General features: G+C 37.9%; 1 long non-coding RNA gene across 2 annotated transcripts; it reads right to left on the reverse strand.

Moving 5' to 3' along the window:
* Positions 1 to 1,789: 1,789 nt before the first annotated feature.
* Positions 1,790 to 5,743, reverse strand: LOC133821375 (uncharacterized). 2 transcript variants are annotated; one of them, XR_009887553.1, is made up of 4 exons: positions 5,422 to 5,743; positions 5,031 to 5,187; positions 2,823 to 3,006; positions 1,790 to 2,055 (listed from the first exon to the last, which is right to left on the reverse strand). It is a non-coding gene; the product is annotated as an uncharacterized LOC133821375 (long non-coding RNA). The 2 variants fall into 2 exon arrangements; XR_009887583.1 differs by having other exon boundaries at positions 1,790 to 2,063.
* Positions 5,744 to 22,199: the final 16,456 nt, after the last annotated feature.

Consider the following 22,199-nt stretch of genomic DNA (forward strand, 5'->3'; position numbering starts at 1 on the left):
GGTTATGGCCAAATGACTAGTTTAGCGAGTTTAGCACTATTTAAAATACACAGTGTAATGGTCCCTGAGTAGTAGGACATTACAGTGACTGATTACGCCCTGAAGTTCGACAGAGTGGAAAAGTCTGTCGAGGATCTGGTGTAAATTCATGGGACCAGGAGAGAGAGGTTTCTCCAGGGGCTACAACCTATGATAGCCTAGGATGTTCACACTACTATTGTGACAGGATTGACTACTTATGCACAGGATACGGAGAAGGCAATTACAGCTGAGAGCGCAGAGAACAAGATCTAGAGTAAGAATGTGGCCAGAAGGGATTCTACGAGGTCAGGACCTCCATTTACAGTCTTCGGTAGGGGCAGAGGCCCAGTGACCAAAATAGAAAGACTCTAGATACAATTTCAACTCCAGGGCCCGACAAAAGGCCACGAGGCATACAAATGGGACGTCAGGGTGGCGGTGAGACCTGGAAAGCATTCCCAGAGTGTACTCGGTGCAGGAGGCGCCGCATTGGGGAATGTCAGGCGAGTGCTTGCTTTGTCTGTTGCAGTATGGGGCACTTGAAGAAGGACTGCTCAACAGTCAGAAAGGAAGAGCCCAAGAAGGTGGACAACCTAACGCCAGCTTGGGTGTTCACCTTGACCCAGGTAGAGGCTGAGGCTAGTCCCTCGGTGGTTATAGGCAAGCTTTCTAGCGCTGGAACCTAATATACTGTTTTGATTGATTTAGGTGCGACACACTCTTTTTTTGCTAGTAGGATTATAGATGGATTGTGTAGACCATGTGACTTTTATCCTATGGGGTTTGGTACTATGTTGTCTACTGGGGAGTTAGTGGTTTCCAGGAGATGGGTTAGATCACTACCAGTTACAGTGGATGGTAGGGAGTTGTCAGTTGACTTGGTAGAGTTGGTAATGACTGATTTTGATATAATCCATGGTATGTACTGGATCGAGAAGTATGGGGAAATGATAGATTGCAAAAATAAGACGGTAACCTTTGAGCCTGAGGGTAAGGACCTCTTTGTATTCGTTGGCACTGTGCATGGACCTCGTATACCTATGATATTTGTACATAGAGCTAGCGACCTGTTGCAAAGGGGATGCATAGGGTTCTTAGCTAGCGTGGTAGATACCACTCAGGTCGTGCCAATGGGACCAGGACATACCATATTAGTCTGTGAGTTTCTGGATGTGTTTCTCCAGAGGTTCTGCCCGGGTTACAACTACACAGGGAGGTAGAGTTGGTACACTACTACAAAAATTGCATGAGAAGTCGGTTAAAAACCGACCTATAAACATTCATAAGTCGGTTTGGAACCGACCTCCCATGCAATGACTTACCATGTAAACACATGGTAGGTCGGTTGGCGCCAAACCGACCTATGGTGTACAACAGGGTAAGTCGGTTGTACAACCGACCTATGATGTGCAACAGGGTAAGTCGGTTGTACAACCGACCTATGGTGTGCAACAGGGTAAGTCGGTTGTACAACCGACCTATGGTGTACAACAGGGTAGGTCTGTTGTCCAACTGACCTATGGTGTACAACATGGTAGGTCAGTTGTACAACCGACCTATAGTGTACAACATGGTAGGTCAGTTGTCTAACTAACCTATGGTTTACAATATGGTAGGTCGGTTGTCCAACCGACTTATGGTATTCTGTTTTTTTTCTTCATATTTACCTGTATTTTTTCATATTAACTTATAGAACCCTCACACTATTGAAATCGAGCACCAAATAAAATAGAACCACTATCAAAATTAGTGAAGTCACCAAAAAAAATACACTTAACATCACCAATATATATCAATAAATTTACAATCTTCAAATCTATGAAAATCAAACTTAAATCTGTACAATTTTACAATATTCAATATATATATATAACACAAATATACACTCAGATCTATGCAAATTTACATATATAACTCATAGTACAAATGCCCAACTCTAATCATAAGAAGCAGAGCAACGAACTTCATGACCACCACAGGCACTCTGATAGGCACCAACATCATTCTTTGTTATGCCATTGATAGCGTCCATTCCTAAGAAGCTAGAAAAATTCATGATCAATATACAAAGCAGTAATCTTATCACTTAAAATTCATAATAAATTTTAAAAAAATCAGTTTGAATGCGAAAAATGAGTTTCATGCAAAAAATTTGAAACATTTCTGTTGTGGCATCTTAAAATCATTTAAATACACTTGTTATAGCAAACACTCTACTAGAAGCTCAAAACTCTAAAAAAATATATGGCAAGTTTTCAAGTTTCAGCATAATAAACTTAAATAATTAGATTGAATGCCAAATATGAGTTTCATGCAAAGTTTTTGAAATATTTCTGTTGTGGTATCTTAATACCATTTAAATACACTTGTTAAAGCAAACAAACCACTCAAAATCAAAAGAATATGACAAGCTTTCTTGAAATTCAGCATAACTAAAAAAAATTCAGATTGTATGACAAAAATGAGTTTCAGAAAAAATTCTTTTGTAACATCTTAAAATTATTTAAATACACATGTTGGAGGAAAAAAAACCACTGGAAATTAAGAAATTCAAAAAAAATGGCAAGTTTTTGGACTTGCTGCAGCAGGGGATCCAAAAAAAAAAAATTAAAACAATAAAGGCTCAAAAGTAATAACAAACAAACATAGTATGTATATATAAAAATTAAGAAATTAAGTTATTTTTCTACAACATATATAAGTATATATAATGACAGAGAGAAAGAGAGTTCAGATTAGTATAATATTAAAGTGAATCAAACTCAAACAACATTTGCAATAATATTAACACAAATATTTACCTCCAAGGCTTCTGTATAATTCCTTTCAGTCTCAGAAATCTGATTTTGTGCCTCTATGGTTATTCTCTCAATTTCATCAGAAAATACTATCTGCATATGGTTGGCAACTGTTACCAAAAACACCACATATAGCAACAGGGTACCTTTGATTGTAATTATACACAATCAGCAAAGTCAGCATCCGCTATCAAAAAAATGGGAATGATTCAGTTTACATTCATAATCATAAAAAAAAAAGGGAATATTATCAGTGTAATGATCAAATCAATACTATTATCGTGAATATTATATATTCGTATACCCTTAGAGTGACTATTTTAGGATGAGGAGTGGATATTATTAATAATTACTCAACATCATGATGTATTTATATTTAGTTATTTATACATTGAATGATTACCCTTATTATTACTTTATGTATGAATGATTACCCTTAAATGATCCCAACACTGCACATGAATCAGACTACAGGCTTTCTTTTTTCTTTATATATATATTGTTTAGAATTATTTGGGTTCTATGAACTAGCCTTTCAAAACTTGAGTCAATGCATAGAAAATGGCACAAAAGAAAAGTTTGGAACAATTTGTTGTATGAGTCGTCCAATCTGTTTGGTTGAAAATTCTAGACCACACCAGCTTGTACTGTTGGACCTAATAAAGTTGTGATTGTGAAACAGAATAATGTATATACTATACTATACCATGCACTGGCTAGTTATGAAATGAAACAAAACAGAATAATATATAAGATAAAAAGAGGTAAACACATGAAGATAACAAACTCAAATGCTATATATATATAATATAAACAAACTATAAAAGGGAATTAAACAATATTGGACATGAAATTAAGCAAAGCAGAAAAACTTTTGGATAGAATGCATTATTTTACCTCTAAATTATACTGTTTTACTCTAAGAATCTCAAGCAAAAAGATGTACAGAATGTACAAATTGAGAATTGGATAACATAATACTTGGAGCAACGTGAGAAAACGTAGCTACATCCTACATAAATTGTTTCCATGTCATTATTCTCCAATTAAAAGTTTTGGTCAACTGATCTTCTAGTTTCCCACTTAAATATGCGAGTATTCTTTCAATGACACATTTACCAATATAATTAGTAAAGAGAGGAAATTAAGCCAATTAATGCAGCAGCACAAAAGTAACAAAGACATACATTAATTAATAAATAATACACAATCAAAAGAATAGAAGAGGTAAAATAAGGTTAGAGAGTAAAGTGACAGGGTGAGATAAGAGCGTATTGTTTAATTCTATATAAAAGTTTTTCTGCTTTGCTTAATTTCATGTCCAATATTGTTTAATTCCCTTTTATAGTTTGTTTATAGTATATATATAGTATTTGAGTTTGTTATCTTCATGTGTTTAGAATGCATATATAGTTGAACTTTTACTGGAAATTTCGTTTACAGTTGAACTTTCAATCCATACAAGTGTCAACAAGAAGATAATTTATTTTAATACATACTCTTTGATTTGAATTTAGAATGCATATATAGTCAAAACAAGATAATATTTATATGTTGCCTTTGACAATGAGAGGTTTGGTTTCCCTATATTTGAAAGAGTTTATACATACCAACAAAATTAATGTGTGTTCAGTTCAGGTTAGGAAATGGAAATATATGAGCTGTAAAACTAAAGGGTGTTGAGTATGAATATGTAGAAGAGGATCTTCTTTTACAGTATAACCTAGCTCACAAGAAGATTCCAGTGCTTGTTCATGGTTGACAAAGTTCATAGATGGCAAGGTAAGAAAAAATTAATGACAATTCCAAGAAGAAGTTCGAGTCATGGTCAAGAGTCAAAGTATTGACAAAAAATATGGTAGGTTTATATGATCATGCAATTATTTTATACTAAACAGTCATTTTTATACTAAACTACTATTTTGATACATTAATTCCAACTTATTTTGCAAATACACAGTACAAACTGATCTTTTCCATTTTCTTTTTCTTACTTATCTTCTTGGCAGGAAGATAGGGTAAGAGTTCACAAAAAATGGAAGAAGTCCAATTGCAAAGCAAGTTTAAAAGCTCCCATGACCGAAAGTCAAAAAAAGGCATACCATATACACATTTTCTTTATTACTCAAACAAGAAGCAAAATCATATGAAATGGGAGAGCCAAGATCTCAATCATATTCTTCAATTAAAAACAGAAGAGAAGAAACCAACCTCCTGCATCATCCTTGGCGGCTGCAGTGGAGCCACCCGTTGAGCCAGTGTTGCTGCGGCGGACCCCAGAAGAAGACAGAGGCTTGGATTTGACAGATGAAGAAGACTTGGAATTGGAGTTAACAGAGAGAGGCCTATCGACCATGAGTGAGCTCCTCTGAGCACCACCATTCCGGTGATTAAAGCCACCAGAATCAGCAATTGCAAAGAAAGAAAGAGACTTTTCAACAAAAAAGATTTAGCACCAAAAAAGCTTAAGAAAACATTTGAAAACCCCTATTGACTGCTTTGGCACCAAGAAAACCCCTCCTCTGCGAGGACTACAAAGAAAACCCAAAAACTAATAGAAAATCCAAAAAAAAAAACACCTATATATATTTATATATATTACCTGATAAGAGAGAATGAGGTCCGACCAAGGGTTTATTGGGAGGCGACGACGATTGCGACGGGAGCTGCAAGGGAAAGAATCAAGGCTGGGCTGTGACGGCTTCGAGGGGCTGGCCTGCAACGACTTCGTGAGGGTGGCCTGCAACGACTTCGTGAGGGTGGCCTTCAGGTGGCTGGGCGTCGAGGACTTCGGGAGGCTTCAGGTAGCTGGCTTCGGGAGGCTTCGGGAGGTGTCGTCGGAGGCCAGGTCAAGAAGAGAAGAGTGGGAAATCGAGAACAAATGAGAAAAAAGAGTGGGAAGCCGAGGAAGAGAAGATGCAGCAATTTTGTTTTGTTTTTGCAAAATTTTCTTTAATTCCAAATAATTATTTAATTTATTAATTTATATTAAAAAATTATAATATATGTAATATTAATAATTATTTATTTGTTTATACTTATTTCTTCCCTAAATAAATTATATATATATGTACTATTTAAATAAATTAATATGTTTTAAAATAATTTTAAAACAAATTAGAGTATATCATGTCTTCTAAAATATTATTAAAGAGATACTCTAAATTATTTTATGAAGTTTTTTATTTTTAAATTATAAATACAATTAAACTAAAATATTTTCTTATTTATAAAAATTAAATTAATTTTTTTAATTTCAAATAATTTATTAATTTATTTATATTTTAAAAATTATAATATATATAATATTAATAAGTATATATTTTTTTCATACCCAAATAAATTATATATATGTATTGTTTAAATAAGTTCATATATTTTCAAATTTCAATAATATAAAACAAATTAGAGGATTTTCAATAATGTATTTTTATAATGACATGGTAGGTCGGTTCTATACAACTGACCTACCATGTTACATGAGAAGTCATTTCTCACACAACCCACCTACCATGTATTCTAAAAAATTATTAAAAAGATACTCTAAATTATTTTATGAAGTTTTTTATTTAAATTATAAATACTATTAAATTAAAATATTTTCTTGTTTATAAAAATGAAATTATTTTTTTAATTACAAATAATTTATTAATTTATTTATATTTAAAAAATTATAATATTTTAATATTAATAAGTATATATATTGTATACTTATTTCATACCCAAATAAATTATATATATGTATTGTTTAAATAAATTAATATATTCTAAAATTTAAATAATATAAAACAAATTAGAGTATCTTCAATAATGTATTTTTATAATGACATGGTAGGTCGGTTCTATATAACCGACCTACCATGTCACATTAGAAGTCATTTCTAATACGACCGACTTACCATGTATTTTAAAAAATTATTAAAAAGATACTCTAAATTATTTTATGAAGTTTTTTATTTTAAATTATAAATACTATTAAATTAAAATATTTTCTTGTTTATAAAAATGAAATTAATTTTTTTAATTACAAATAATTTATTAATTTATTTACATTTCAAAAATTATAATATATGTAATATTAATAAGTATATATTTTTTATACTTATTTCATACCCAAATAAATTATATATATGTATTGTTTAAATAAATTAATATATTTTAAAATTTAAATAATATAAAACAAATTAGAGTATCTTCACTAATGTATTTTTATAATGACATGGTAGGTCGGTTCTACACAACCGACCTATCATGTCACATGATAAGTTATTTCTCACACAACCGACCTACCATGTATTCTAACAAATTATTAAAAAGATACTCTAAATTATTTTATGAAGTTTTTTATTTTAAATTATAAATACTATTAAATTAAAATATTTTCTTGTTTATAAAAATGAACTTAATTTTTTTAATTACAAATAATTTATTAATTTATTTATATTTCAAAAATTATAATATTTGTAATATTAATAAGTATATATATTTTTATACTTATTTTCATACCCAAATAAATTATATATATATATTGTTTAAATAAATTAATATATTTTAAAATTTCAATAATATAAAACAAATTAGTGTATCTTTAATAATGCATTTTTATAATGACATGGTAGGTCGGTTCTACACAACCGACCTACCATGTCACATGAGAAGTCATTTCCCACACAACCGACCTACCATGTCATCTAAAAAATTATTAAAGAGATACTCTAAATTATTTTATAAAGTTTTTTTTATTTTAAATTATAAATACTATTAAATTATTAAAATATATTTAATTAATTTATTTATTTATACTTCAAAACATTATAATGTAATATTAATAAATATAAATTTTTTACATTTATTTCATACACTAGTAGCTTACATGCATATATATTTATAGTTTAAATAAATTAACATATTTTAAAATTCTTATAATATGACATGATAAGTCGGTTCACATAGTAGCGACCTACCATGTCAGCAAGGTAGGACATGGTAGGTCGGTCTACACAGAACTGACCTACCATGACAACATGGTAGGTCAGTTTTGCATGAACCGACCTATTATGTCTTCTACAAGCATGGTAGGTCAGTTCTCGTGCAACCGACGTCCCATGCTTACCTTTGGCATACATGATAAGTCGGTTTTGTATAAACCGACTTATGAACATGTGTTAAGTTAGTTTAAGCGGAACCGACCTCTCATGGCCGATGACTGATGTCCAAATTGTGGTAGTGGTAATGACTGATTTTGATATAATTCTGGGTATGGACTAGATAGAGAAGTATGGGGAAACGATAGATTGCAATAAGAAGATGGTAACCTTTGAGCCTAAGGGTAAGGACCCCTTTATATTCATTGGCACTATGCATGGACCCCGTATACCTATGATATTTGTATGTAGAGTTATAGACCTATTGAAGAGGGGATGCATAGGGTTCTTAGCTAGCGTGGTGGATACCACTCAGGTTGTGCCAGTGGGACCAGAACATACCCGATTACTCTATGAGTTTCTAGATGTGTTTCTAGAGGTTCTGCCAGGGTATCCTCTGCCAAGGATTGATGATCTGTTTGATCTGTTATAGGGTAGGACGATATTCTCCAAGATAGATATTTGATCTGGTTATCACAACCTAAGGATCAGGGAGGAGGATATATCGAAGATAGATTTTTGCACCAAGTACTGACTAATGACCTAGCTTCATTTATGGATCTGATGAACAGGGTTTTCAAAGATTACCTAGACTGGTTTGTAATCGTCTTTATCGATGATATACTGGCATACTCTCAGTCAGAGACAGAACACGAGCAGCACCTCAGATTGGTACTGCAGAGGTTGAGAGAACACAAAATGTATGTGAAATTCCAGAAGAGTGAGTTATGGTTGCCATATGTGACTTTCTTAGGTCACATAGTTGGTAAGGATGAGATTATGGTGGTTTCGATGAAGATCAAGGCAATCAGAGATTGGCCAAGGCTGAAGAACAATTCAGAGATCAGGAGTTTCTTAGGATTGGTAGGTTATTACAAACACTTTGTGGAGGGGTTTTCCAAGATTGTGTCACTGCTGACAGAAATGACACGTAAGAATCAGAGATTCATATGGTCAAACAAGTGTGAAGACAACTTCCAAAGATTGAAGAAGAGTTTGATCACCGCTTCAGTTTTGAGTCTTCCTACAGGTCATAACATGTTTGTCGTTTACTGTGACGCCTCAGGGCAAGGTCTAGGCTGTGTCCTTATGCAGACAGGTAAGGTGATTTCCTATGTATCATTTCGGCTAAAGGAGTATGAGTGGAGGTACCCTACACGTGATTTAGAACTTACAGTGGTGGTTTTTTCACCAAAGGTGTAGCGACACTACTTATATGGTGAGAAGTGTAAGATATACAATGACCACAAGAGTTTAAAGTATTTCTTCACCCAGAAGGATCTGAACATGAGGCAGAGGCATTGGTTAGAGCTGGTAAAGGATTATAATTGTGAGATCCTCTATCACCCGGGGAAAGCCAACGTAGTAGCAGATGCTTTAAGCTGAAAGGTTCCAAGACAGTTGTATGGTGCCAGGCAGATATCCAAGGAGTTGGCTGATGATATGACTAGAGCAGGTATTGAGATAGTAGTGGGCCAATTAGCCAACATCACCATGCAGTCTACTCTTTTGGAGAGGATTAAGGAGTATCAGTTGAGTGATCCACAGTTGGGGAAGATCAGAGGGGACGTCCTAGTTGGAGTAGCTAAGGACTAAACAGTGTCAAGGATAGGCTTATTGTGATAAATGGATCAGATCTAAGTTTCAATGGACACTAAGATCAGACATGAGGTTTTGGATGAATCTCATACTACCCCTTATTCCCTACATCCACGCACCACAAAGATGTACTAGGATGTGAAAGTTTTATATTGGTGGCCTGGGATGAAGATGCATGTGACTGAGTACGTGGCAAGGTGCCAGGCCTATTAGCAAGTCAAGGCATAGCATCAGAGACCTGCAGGGCTGTTGCAGTCTTTGGATATCCCAGAGTGGAAGTGGGAGGAAATCATGATGGATTTTGTGGTATGATTTCCCAAGACAGTGGGCCAGGACGATTCAATCTGGGTCATCGTGGATTGGTATACGAAATCCGCACACTTTCTACCAGTGAGGACGAATTACACGGTTGAACAGTATGCAGATTTCTATGTGAGATAGATAGTTCGCCTTCATGGGATTTCGACGTCTATCGTGTTTGATAGGGACCCTATCTTTACTTCCAAGTTTTGGGGAAGTTACAGAGGGCGATGGGTACATAGTTGAAGTTCAGTACAACTTACCATCCTCAAACCGATGGTCAGTCTGTGAGAACTATTATGATATTGGAGGACATACTAAGAGCATGTGTATTGGACTTTTAAGGGTCCTAGAGTAAATATTTTCCTCTTATAGATTTTTCCTATAATAACAACTACCAGTCGACTGTTAGAGTGGGACCTTATGAGATTATGTATAATAGGAAGTGCAGATCGCCCATTCACTGGGATGAGATGGGTGAGAGGAAATATTTGGGTCTTGAGGCAGTTTAAAGTAAAAATGGGGCTATTGAGAAGATTAGAGCTCGGATGCTCGCGTTTTAGAGCAAATAGAAGAGTTATTCAGACCCAAAGTGAAGGAACTTGGAGTTCCAAGTGGGAGACTATGTCTTCCTTACGATTTCACCACGGATAGGGGTGAAGATATTTGGGAAGAAGGGCAAGCTGAGCCCCAGGTTTTTTGGACCATTTGAGATCCTGGAGAGGATCGGTCAGGTAGCTTATAGGTTGGCCTTACCCCCTGCACTATCTAGTGTGCACAACGTATTTCACATTTCCGTGCTGAGGAAGTATATATCAGATGGGACTCGTGTATTGAGTTATGAGGATATGGAACTGGAGACAAATTTGTTCTATGAGAAGCAACCATTTCAGATTTTGGACAGGAAAGACAAGGTCCTGAGGAACAAGACTATACCTTTAATTAAGGTATTATGGAGGAACAACAAGGTCGAGGAAGCGATATGGGAGCTGGAGGCAAATATGTAGAATCAGTATCCCAAGCAATTCAGGTAAACTTTTCAGGACGAAATTTCTGTAAGGAGGGGATAGTTGTGACGCCCCAAATTACCTAGTAAGGCTTAGAGCCTTGATTTGGGGCAAATATTGAAATTTATGGAACTATATGTTTATGTGAGATAATTTTGTGTGCAAATATGTGCTTGTGTGAGTTATATGATAATATGACTAGATATGCATGTTTATGTGTATTAATTATGCATGTGGGCCTGTTTTTTATTAGAAAAGAAATTTTCGTAATCTGGCCTGTAAGAGACCACATTATTATGTGGGTTTATTTGGGTTACTCGGCGTGAGACGATCCTATGGAGCAAGTTAGTGGGAAAGTCACCTGACTCGATCCAAGTCAAGGGGTATTTTGGGTATCTAGTACATTACCGGGTTATCGAGCAGCGAGAATAAATATTCGAGGATATATTTGAAGTTAGTGAGATTGGGAGGGAATATCAGGGATTTTGACCATTTTGTCCTCGGGGACGTTTTTGGTACCCCGAGCCCTCGGGATTTGCTTAGGGTTACTTAACCTTAAGTAAACCATGCATAAACGGAAAAATTAGAAAAACACTTGAACACTCAGCCCCTCTCCTGTCCCAAATGACTCTCTCTCTCTCTCTCTTTCTCAATTTTGGTGGAATTTCTTAAGGAACTAAGGGAATTATTGGCTGAAAACTTGGGAAATTGAAGGTTTGAATCTAGGATTGGATTAGTTGCAGCTAGGAGGATTTAATTCACAGTTGAGGTATGCTATAGACTCTGTTTTTCCATTGAATTCTATTTTATTTTGGCTATTCTTGAGCTTTGAGGCTCAAGGTTATGGATTTGAGTTTTGGGTGGAGTTTTGAGTGTGTTGAGCAAGGGTTTTGATGCTGGTTTGATGTTGAGGTAGTACTAGGGTTTAGTTATGGTTTTGGGTATGATTTGGGGTGGTTTTTGTTGAGTTTGGCTGAAGAAAAAAATAGGGAATTCTGGGTCTTTAAGGTCAGGCCACATCCCTGTTCTTAGGGCGCTGCGACCCATGTGAACCCAGGGGCAAGGTGGGATTTCAGTTTTGAGGGCAACCCGCAACCCTCAGGGGCAAGTCGCAGCTCGCGTCTTGTTCTAGGCAAGAGGGCCCTTTTTGTTCTTGGAGGTGCATCGCGACCCTTAGGGGCAAGTCACTGCCCGCCTGGGCCTCTTTAGCTACCTCAGGTCTTGAGTAACAGGAACTCAAACCTAAGGGCTTGGGATCGATTCTACTGTCTGGTTTAGTAGAATTCGACGTCCCGGAGGTTAGGACTCGGTCCGAAAGCCTTTAATTGCTCGTTGTTGACGGGATTCTATATTATGGTTGGGACTGGGTTATCGATAGGTACTCAGAACCAGGATCATGCTTGAGGGTCGTTCTTATTATACCTTGCACTCGGACCTGAGGTAAGAAAAATGCTCCCAATACGTGATATATGTGACTAGGGCTCGGGCCCCTAAGAATGAACGTGATTAAGTTAATTTTGTGCTTGTTGATTAAACATACTTGGATACTCCATTTCTGGCTAAGTGTTATATGATTGATCGTATGGTATGCATAGTTAGGGGTTGGCCCGTAAACAAACATTGTTATTACTATGTTTGCATTTAATTGATGGTGTTATATAATTTATGTGTATGCATACTTGTATTGTCTGAAATATGCTTATTTGTATCTGTATCTGTATTTGAATACCTGGCTCAGGACTTGACTTATTAGTCAAGGGTGGCAATATCGCACTGTGTGCCGGTCGAAAGGCTTAGACCTAATCAAGAACGTACTATTACGTTGGCCGACCCTATGGTCGTTGGAAAGTAAAGCGCTTGGATGGCTATATGGCTAGTTACTCAAAGCAAAGGGCAATGTCCCAAGGTGACTCTATGGTCACATTGCTAGGTCACAGGGCCCCGGGTTGACTCTATGGTCAACTATTCAGGGCAGCGGGCCCCAAACTGATCCAATGATCATTTATTTGTAATTGTATGCATGCATGAGTAGGTTTTTATTTCTAGGAATGCTAGATAAGTATTTACAATATGTATTTATTGTTCATGCACATGTTTAAGTTTTCTTACTGAGCCTTGGCTCATAGGTGCTATGTGGTGTAGGTAAGAGAAAAGGAAAGCTTGAACAACCGTGAGATGGAGAGCTTCAGTGGCGGCGTGTACATATGCGGTTGCTCGTCCACCATCCAAGGAAATCTCAGAGGAACTAGGGTCGTGTCCTTTATTTTTCTGCTTAGATCGGCTGTTTATGTTTTTGACTTATATATACCCTTTTAAACATTTGTTTGTAATATTTTGGGATCCCATGTAGGTATTAAACTTTTAAATGAAAATTCAACGGTTTCTTTGGCCAAAAAATTTAACCCTAACCCTTGACATTGACCTTAGTTACATGTTTATGACCAAATGATTTGATTAGCAAGTCTGACACTATTTAAAGATGTGGGATCATTCAAGTATTGGTGAAGATAACGAGGTTGATGTAGTGCATGATAGTACTTCGTCAAATTTTGTACTCACTGTCGAATTAGAAGAGTTGGAGATTATGAATTTCGATCGACTTGGTCAAAACAGCATAATTGGTTGAAGCTCTCGATCTGTTCCAGATATGGATAATGATTTCATTAATGATGATGATGATGATGATAAAATTAGTGAAGATGGTGTAGAAAGTACAGACGATGAATAATACTTTGCTACTTTGTGAATATTGTAATTGTAATTTTAAATGTTTAACTTTTAATATGATTTCATTAATATTATTTTATGATTGATTTTAATTTAATAATTATGTAAATTATAAAAAAAATTTCTGCTGCTGTTTCTCGTTCACATGGTGGTGATGGGGTGGGTGATCCTCCTCTAGATCCCCGCGAATAGCTACTTCATGCGAGACATGTAATATAATTGCTCTATGTTTTATCAAGAAATGAGAAAGTGTTATTAGTTTATTTTATTTTATTTTTCACCTAATATATGCAACGCCCCCCCGCCCCCCCTGAGAAAATTATGCCAGTCTCGATCCAAAAATTTAGAGGAATCTATGTAAGAAAATAAAGGCTCGTTGACTTTAGAATTCGATTTGAAGGGGGGAACCTACAAGGTAGTTGGTACTTGTAACATCCCAATTTCCCTAATAAGGCTTAGTACCTTGATTAGGAGGCCAGGAGGGCAATGCTTGATTTATTTGCATTATTATGTGATGATATGCATGATTATATGAATTATGTGAGTTATATTATAATATGACTGTATTTGCATGTTTAGGTGTATTAAGCATGCATGTGGGCCCGTTTCTTATTAGAAAGGCATTTTCAAAATTTTGGCACGTTGAGGGCATACTTTTATATATGTGTGCATATTGATTGAGACCACATTATTATGTTGATATATTTGAGTTGTTTTGGCACGAGGCGATCCTAGCGAGTAAGTTAGTGGTTTAGTCACAATGGGGTCAAATACCCGGCTTGGGGTGAGCCTAGGGGAATTTTGGTAATTTAGTGCATTATAGTGATTTATCGGGTAATTGGACATTATTTGGTAATTATTTTAGAATATTGGAATTAACGAGAATTATAAGACGATAATTGGGATTAGCGGAAAAGGTGGAAATGATAGTTTTGCCCTTGAGGGGATTAGAGAGTAAGCCTGAGTAAGGGGTATTTTATTCATTTATTGCCTAAGGGATAGATATACCCAGCCATCCCAGAACCTAGTAGACCCCAAAAGGAAACACTCTCAGCTCTCTCTCACATTCTCTCTGTCTCATAACACTTGGGGTATTTTTGAATTTTGAGGAAGAAGGGGTCAACAATTGGAAGGTTTAATCTAGGATTCGGGCTAATGGGCAACCTAGGATTGCAACGTAACAGTTTGAGGTAAGAATTCTCTTTGTTTTTTCTATTAATCTATCATGTTCTTGATGTGTTCTTGAGCTTTGAAGCTTAAGTTTGGGTTTTGAGTATTAGTGGAAGTTTGGGTGACTTTTTTGTGTCCATGTGTTACGTAGGATGAATTATACTAGTTTTGAAACTTATTTCTAATTGGGGTTGGCAATTGGAGTAGATTTTGGTGGTTTGAATTCGGAGAAAACACAAGTGAAAACCCATAATATTTTGGGTTTATAGGATAGCGTCCATGCCATTGTGATGGGGCGCCCCTACACCATGCAAGGGAGGGCTTCGGGCTCTCTGTTTAGGTTAGAGTGCCCCTGCCCTTGAGTTGGGTGCCCCTACGCTATGGACAAGGAGTCCTAGGGAGCTTTCTTACTTGGTTGGGCCCCATTTCCCTATCATTGTGCTCCCCTGCCCTATACCAACTTCTGCAAGCCCCATTTTACGAGCTTGGGAAGAATTTGGGGCCTCGAAGGATGGTTCAACCACCCCATTGGGTAGGATTGGATGTCTCGAGAGCACGAGATTGGTCCCAGATTTTTTTTGGGATTAAATCTTAATGAGGACATTACTTATGGTTGTGACTAGGTTACCGCTAGGGCCAGGTGCAAGATCGTGCTGGAGGGCTGTTTTATCTATTTAGTGCTTGAAACAGAGGTAAGAAAACTGCACCCAACACGTTATGTATGTGATTAGGGCTTGACCTGATTGTTAAATATAGATTTGATTAGGGCTTGGGCCCCTGTAAATGAGCATGATTATGATTATTCTTGTGATTGTTTGATTAAGCATGTTGAATGCTCTGTATCTGGAAAATTGTTTTATAATGTATGTCTGTTTGCAATATCTGATTGAGAAACGCATTGACTTATAAGTCAAGGACAGAAATAATGCATTGAGTGTTGGTCGATATGGTTAGGCCTAACCAGGAGCGCATTATACGCTTGTCCGACTTAATGGTTGTCGAAAATTAAAGCTCCAAGTACGTTGGGCTAGCTCCAAGGCTGGTTATACAAACGATAGAGCAACGGGCCCCAAGGTGACTTATTATTCCCATATCCTAGGGCACATGTCCCCCGTTATGATTTATTAGTCATCTATTTAGGGCAGCGGTCCCCTGTGTGTCAGTGTTGTCACTTATTTGCACAGAGTACATGCATGAGTAGGGTTATTACTACTAGGCATGCTTATTATGATTTTGTAATATGCTATTAACTATTTATGAGCATGTTTAAGTTTTCTTTTTGAGCCTTGGCTCACAGGTGCGATGTGGTGCAGGTAATGGGAAAGGGAAGCTGGACCAGCCATGAGATGGAAAACTTTGGTGGCGATGTGTACATATGTGACTGCTCGACCACCACGACCGGGGTCTCTTAGAGAACTAGGGTCAAACCCTATTTTGCTGCTTAGGTCAGCTGTTTGTAACTGTTGAGTTGTAATTACCCTTTTGGAACTATAAATGACTTTGTAAATATTTATTTTGGGATCCCATGTACGAACTTAATATTTTAATGAAATGACTATTCCATTCGTCCAAAAAATTTAACCCTAAGCCGTTAATCACGTTTAGTTGCACGTTTATGGCCAAATGACTCTATTAGCGAGTCTAACACTATTTAAAATACACAGTGTAACGATCTTGGCTATCCAGGGCGTTACAACTTGATATCAGAGCATGCTACGGTTAAGGATTCCTAAAGACAGGTTGGGCATGTACACTTGCCACTAAAGACAAGATCGACTCAGGGTTTGGTAACTGTTTGTGTGGTTATGTGTTTAACTGCTTAAATAGGATATAAAGGCCTTATCTGCTTGTCTTATTAGGGAGCATGAGATATTCTTATAGGGTCTGGCCCTTGACTGCTATATGATTTGTAAATACGTGCTTATTAGCATTGATATTGCTTATGAATGCAAAGGAAACACTTATTAGCTTTGTTATATGTGTATGTAGGCTAAGAAATTCTTATTAGCACTATAAATATTGGTAAATGTTAAAGAAAAGCTTATTAGCATTGCTATTCATCTATAAATGCCAAAAAATACTTATTATCATTGTTATTTGGTTATGAATGTCAAGAAGTGCTTATTAGCACCATGGTTGAGTATGAATATGAACAGATATGCTTATTAACATGATTCTTGAGTGTGAATGCTTGTTTGTTCGGTCTTGGACCTTAAGGTGGAAAGAGGAATAGTTATTACTACCTAACTGGTCGGATTAATTATTGCAGCAAGGTATAAGTTTAGAAGTATGCTTCCAGAGCAGTCAAATCTGCAAGCCGAGCAAGGAATACAGGCCAAAAATGATAATCAGGGTCAAACCCTCCGCCAGCTCCTGAGAACTGGCAGCTAGTGCTTGCTGATATGCAAGCCAGCTTACAAAGGCAGGAAGAAGATATCTGCCTCCTGAGACAAAAACAGGTTCCTGCGAGGAACGTTCAGACATATGTGCCACCTGTATTGGTGCCGAAAGTAGTACAGCCGACAGAGGCAAGGAACATATGGGAACCTCTTTATGAAAGGTTTAGGAAGCATCACCCTCCAATTTTTTAGGACAATATAGATCCGACTAAGGTCGAACAATGGATGAGCATGATCACCACTATCCTAGATTTTATGAGGGTAGTCAGTAATGAAAGGCTGACTTGTGCCACATAAATGTTTCGAGAGGATGCCCGAATTTGGTGGGAGGTGATATCCTAGACCAGGAACGTCAATACCCTGGATTGGGAAGAGTTTAGAACAAAGTTTAATGAGAAGTATTACTACGATGCAATTAGGGCTGCAAATGTAACGACCCAAATTCAGTGTTAAGGCTAAGGGCCTGGAGCAGTATGCCTGGAGGGCATGATGGGATTTATGTGTGACTTTAATAAGTTTAATGCATGATTATGATTGATTGCACGTTGTATGACTATTTGATTAATTGAGATGCATGACTATGTGAATTAGTATGCATGTAGACCTGATTGTCTTATAATGAGCATGATTGTAATCTGGCCATGTTAGGGCATATCTGTGATAATTGTACTATGTGAATGGTTCCATGTGAGTGTGGTGTTACTATCAGGATGCACGCATCGAGACGGTCCTAGTGAGCCAATTAGTCTAAAAGTCACAACGGGATGTTGTACCCGGCTCGGGAGGAGCCTAGGGGTACCTCGGGAATTTTATGGTTAAGTTGAGATTTAGCGGGTAATGGTTATTGGAGATTTAGTAACCTGGGTAACCATTAGTTACTGCTGTGGGTAACAAGTTTTAAGGTAAAAAGTGATAGAATTGAAATGAAGTGTAAAGACTTAAGTGCCCTTTGAGGTTTAGCTAAGGAGGATTAGTAGGAAAGGGTAAAATGGTCATTTGGCAAGGGTAATAGGCAATTCTCAGCTGGGTTTTAGTGGGTCACGGTTTGGGCATTTGGGTTATATGATGGCTTTGCTAAAATAAAGAGAAGGAGAGTTAGGGCAATGAGAAGAAGAAGAAGAAGAGGAAAATGGGCTGAAGTGGGAGCTTAGGAGGTGAATCAAGGGAGCTTGTAGGGTGGATTCTCCACTTGAGGTATGGATTTTATGAGCAATTAAGTTTGATTTCTGTTTTGAATTGTGAAATCTATAGCTTGAGTTAAGTTTTAATGTTTGAGTTTGAAGTTGCTGATTTTTGCAATCTAAGGGTGGATTGTTGGGTATGTTTGTGTTTTGAGCTTGAATCTAGAGTTTATGAGTTGTTGGATGGTTCATTTGATGTTTGAAATTGATTTTGGGGTTTAGGTATTGGTTTAGGGTGATTTGGGATTGTTTTAGTTCGGGAAAAACGCAAGAGAAAACCCAGAAAATCTGGGTTCGCGTATGAGCGTCGCGACCCTGTTCTTGGGCGCCGCGGCGCGAGGTTGCATCAGGAGGAGGTCAGGCTGCTGGGCGCCGCAGCCCTTGAGGGGAGTGCCGCGGCCCTAGGCCATTTTGGCAGGCAAAAATTCTGGTTTTTAGGGCTTTTGCCCGGGGACTCGGGGGATGGTTCCGATACTTTGCTTTATGGATTTAGAGGTCCCGGGAGTGCGGGATTGGTCCCGGGAAGTGGTTTTGGGTTTGGTTAGTATTAAAATTGTTTTGTGTGTGTTGTGACTAGGTTTTCGAAGAGGCTCGTGCTATGAGGACCGTGCTCGTGACCGTGGTGCATCGGAAAGCTCGGGACACAGGTAAGAAAACCGTAACACCCGAGAATAGGGCATGGCCCCACTGTGTGATTGCAGGGCATGGCCCCAGATTGTATTATGTGAAAATGTTTAACCTTAAATGAATCATGATGTGTGTGAATGATTATTTGAATGTACTATATGTGTGATTATAATGAAATGAATGGCAAGGGCCGAGTGCGGCGTAGGCTGGGTACGGCCGTGGGGCCGAAAGTAACACACAGCACATGGGATGCTTATATTCAGGGTGGGACCCAAGGGATACATGAGTTATCCTCGCGGTGAGAACCGAAACCCCAGGCTTTGGTAAGGCCTTTGGGGCGGCATGGCCGTGCTTGTTTATTATGATGGGTTTCCTATTTATCAGTAATTATGCCAGCTATATGAATTGCATATGTTATGTATTATTTGGGTTTTCTTGCTGGGCTTCGGCTCACGGGTGCTCCGTGTGGCAGGTAGAAGCAAGGACTGAGTCAACCAACCATGAGTACGGAGAGCGTGAAGCGACGCATACATGTTTGGCCTGCCCGACTACTTTGGTTGGGGGTTTATTCGAAAATGGCTGTAATAATCTATGATTTTATGATTTCTCAACTGTAACCTTATTTCAAGATGTAATTAGTTTTCAAACCTTATTTTGGGATCCCAAATGTTTAATAATAGAAGTTTTAATGAAACGACGCATTTTCAAAGATTACAGCCTTAACTTTTAATTAGTCACACTTTTGTTTCAAAACCTCGGTTAGCGAGTTCATTGCACACTTTTTTGTCTTAAAAACTCACTTAGTAACGGCTCTAAGGAAGTAGGGCGTTACAGCAAAGGTAGAAGAATTCAGTAAATTGCTACAGGGTAATATGTCAGTGTCAGAGTATGCACTGAGATTTGATAGACTGGCCAAGTTTACTGCAGACTTGGTACCCACTGATGGGACAGGGAAGGAAAAGTTCCTTAAGGGGTACAACCTATGATATCTGGGAATGTTCGCATTACCATCGTGCCTGGGGTGATGATTTATGCACGGGTGGTGGAGAAAGCCCTTACTGTAGAGGGCGCGGAGAACAAAATATGGCACGAGAACATGACCAGGAGAGATACTAGGAGGATGGGACCTCCATTTATGGGTTCAGGTAGGGGCGGAGGCCTTAATGAGCAAAAAAGAAAGGCAATGCATTTTCAGCTCCAGGCCCTGACAAGAGACCACGTGGTGTATAGATAGGCCGCCAGGGTGGGAATGAGGGCTGGAGGACCTTCCCAGAGTGCGCCAGATGTAGGAGGCGCCATGTGGGAGAATGTCGGTTAAAGGCCTGCTTCTTGTGTGGGATAGTTGGACACTTAAAGAAGGATTTCCCAAGAGCAAGAAAGGAAGAACCAAGGAAGGCAAACAACTCGACTCTAGCTTGAGTGTTCATATTGATGTAGGCAGAGGCTGAGGCTAGTCCTTCAGTAGTGGCAGTTCAACTTTCTAGTGTTGGAACCTCTTATACTGTTTTGGTTGGTTCTAGTGCTACACACTCTTTTGTTTCTAGTAGGATAATTGTTAGACTGTGTAGACCATGTGATTACTATGTTGTGGGGTTCGGGACCTTATTGTCTACTGGGGAGTTAGTTGTTTCCAGGAGATGGGTCAGATCATTGCCAGTGACAGTGGATGGCAGGGAGTTGTCAGTTGACTTGATAGAGTTGGTTATGACCGACTTTGACATGATTTAGGGCATGGACTGGTTAGTGAAGTATGGGGCAACCATAGACTGCAAGAAGAAGATGGTAGCCTTTGAGCCTGAGGGTGAGGACCCCTTTGTATTTTTTGGAACTGTGCATGGATCCCATGTACCTATGATATTAGCATTGAGGGTTAGATACCTACTACGAGGTGTTTGCATAGGATTCCTAGCCAGTGTGGTAGATAGCACTCAGGTCGTGCTAGTGGGACCAGAAGAGACTAGATTAGACAGTGAGTTCTTGGATGTGTTTCCAGAGGATTTACCAGTGTTGTCGCCACACAAAGAGATAGAGTTCATCATTGAACTGGCGCCAGGGACGGAGCCAGTGTCTAGGGCACCGTACAGAATGGCCCCAACAAAATTGAAGGAACTTAAGATACAATTACAAGAGCCGTTAAACTTGGGTTTTATTAGACCTAATTTTTCACCATGGGGTGTACCAGTCCTATTTGTAAAGAAGAAGGATGGTTATCCGAGGATGTGTATTGGTTACAAGTAACTAAACAAGTTAACCATCAAGAATAAGTGTCCTTTGCCAAGGATAGATGACCTATTTGATCATTTGCATGGTAAGACGGTATTCTCAAAGATAGATCTTCGATCTAGTTATCAACAGTTGAGGATCAAGGAGGGAGACATACAGAAGACTGCTTTTCGTACCGGATACAGACATTATAAGTTCTTAGTCATGTCATTTGGTTTGACTAATGCCCTAGCCGCTTTTATGGATTTGAAGATCAGGGTGTTCAAAGATTATTAGAATTGGTTTGTGATCGTATTCATTAAAAAATTCTGGTTTACTCTCAGTCAGAGGCACAACATGAACAACATCTCATATTGGCTCTAGAGAGGCACAAGGAACACAGACTGTATGCGAATTTCAAGAAACGCCTTTCCTTGGTCACATTGTCAGTAGAGATGGGATCAAGGTGGCTCCAGGTAAGATTGAGGCAGTCAGAGGAGATTGGCCAAGGCCAAGGAATGCCTCAGAGATTAGGAGTTTCCTTGGATTGGCAGAATCTTATAGGCATTTTGTGGAAGGGTTATCAAGGATTGCTACCCAATTGACAGAACTGACACGCAAGAACCATAAGTTTGCATGGTTAGAAATGTATGAGAACAACTTCCAGAAGTTGAAGCAACGATTGATTATAGGTCTAGTTCTAAGCCTTTCAAAAGATCAGGAGAAATTTGTAGTGTACTGCGATGCCTTGAGACAGGGTTTGAGTTGTGTTCTTATGCAGTCAGCAAAGGTGATTGCTTATGCATCACGTCAGTTGAAGAATTATGAGTAGAGGTACCCCACTCATGATCTGGAGTTAGCAGTAGTGGTCTTTTCACTAAAGGTTTGGAGGCATTACCTTTATGGGGAGAAGTATGAGATATACACTAACCACAAGAGCTTGAAGTATTTATTCAGGCAGAAGGATTTAAACATGAGACAGAGGCATTGGCTGGTGTTGGTGAAGGATTATGACTGATAAATC

This window comes from Humulus lupulus, chromosome 1, assembly GCF_963169125.1.
Source record: "Humulus lupulus chromosome 1, drHumLupu1.1, whole genome shotgun sequence".
In the NCBI taxonomy this organism is placed as follows: domain Eukaryota; kingdom Viridiplantae; phylum Streptophyta; class Magnoliopsida; order Rosales; family Cannabaceae; genus Humulus; species Humulus lupulus.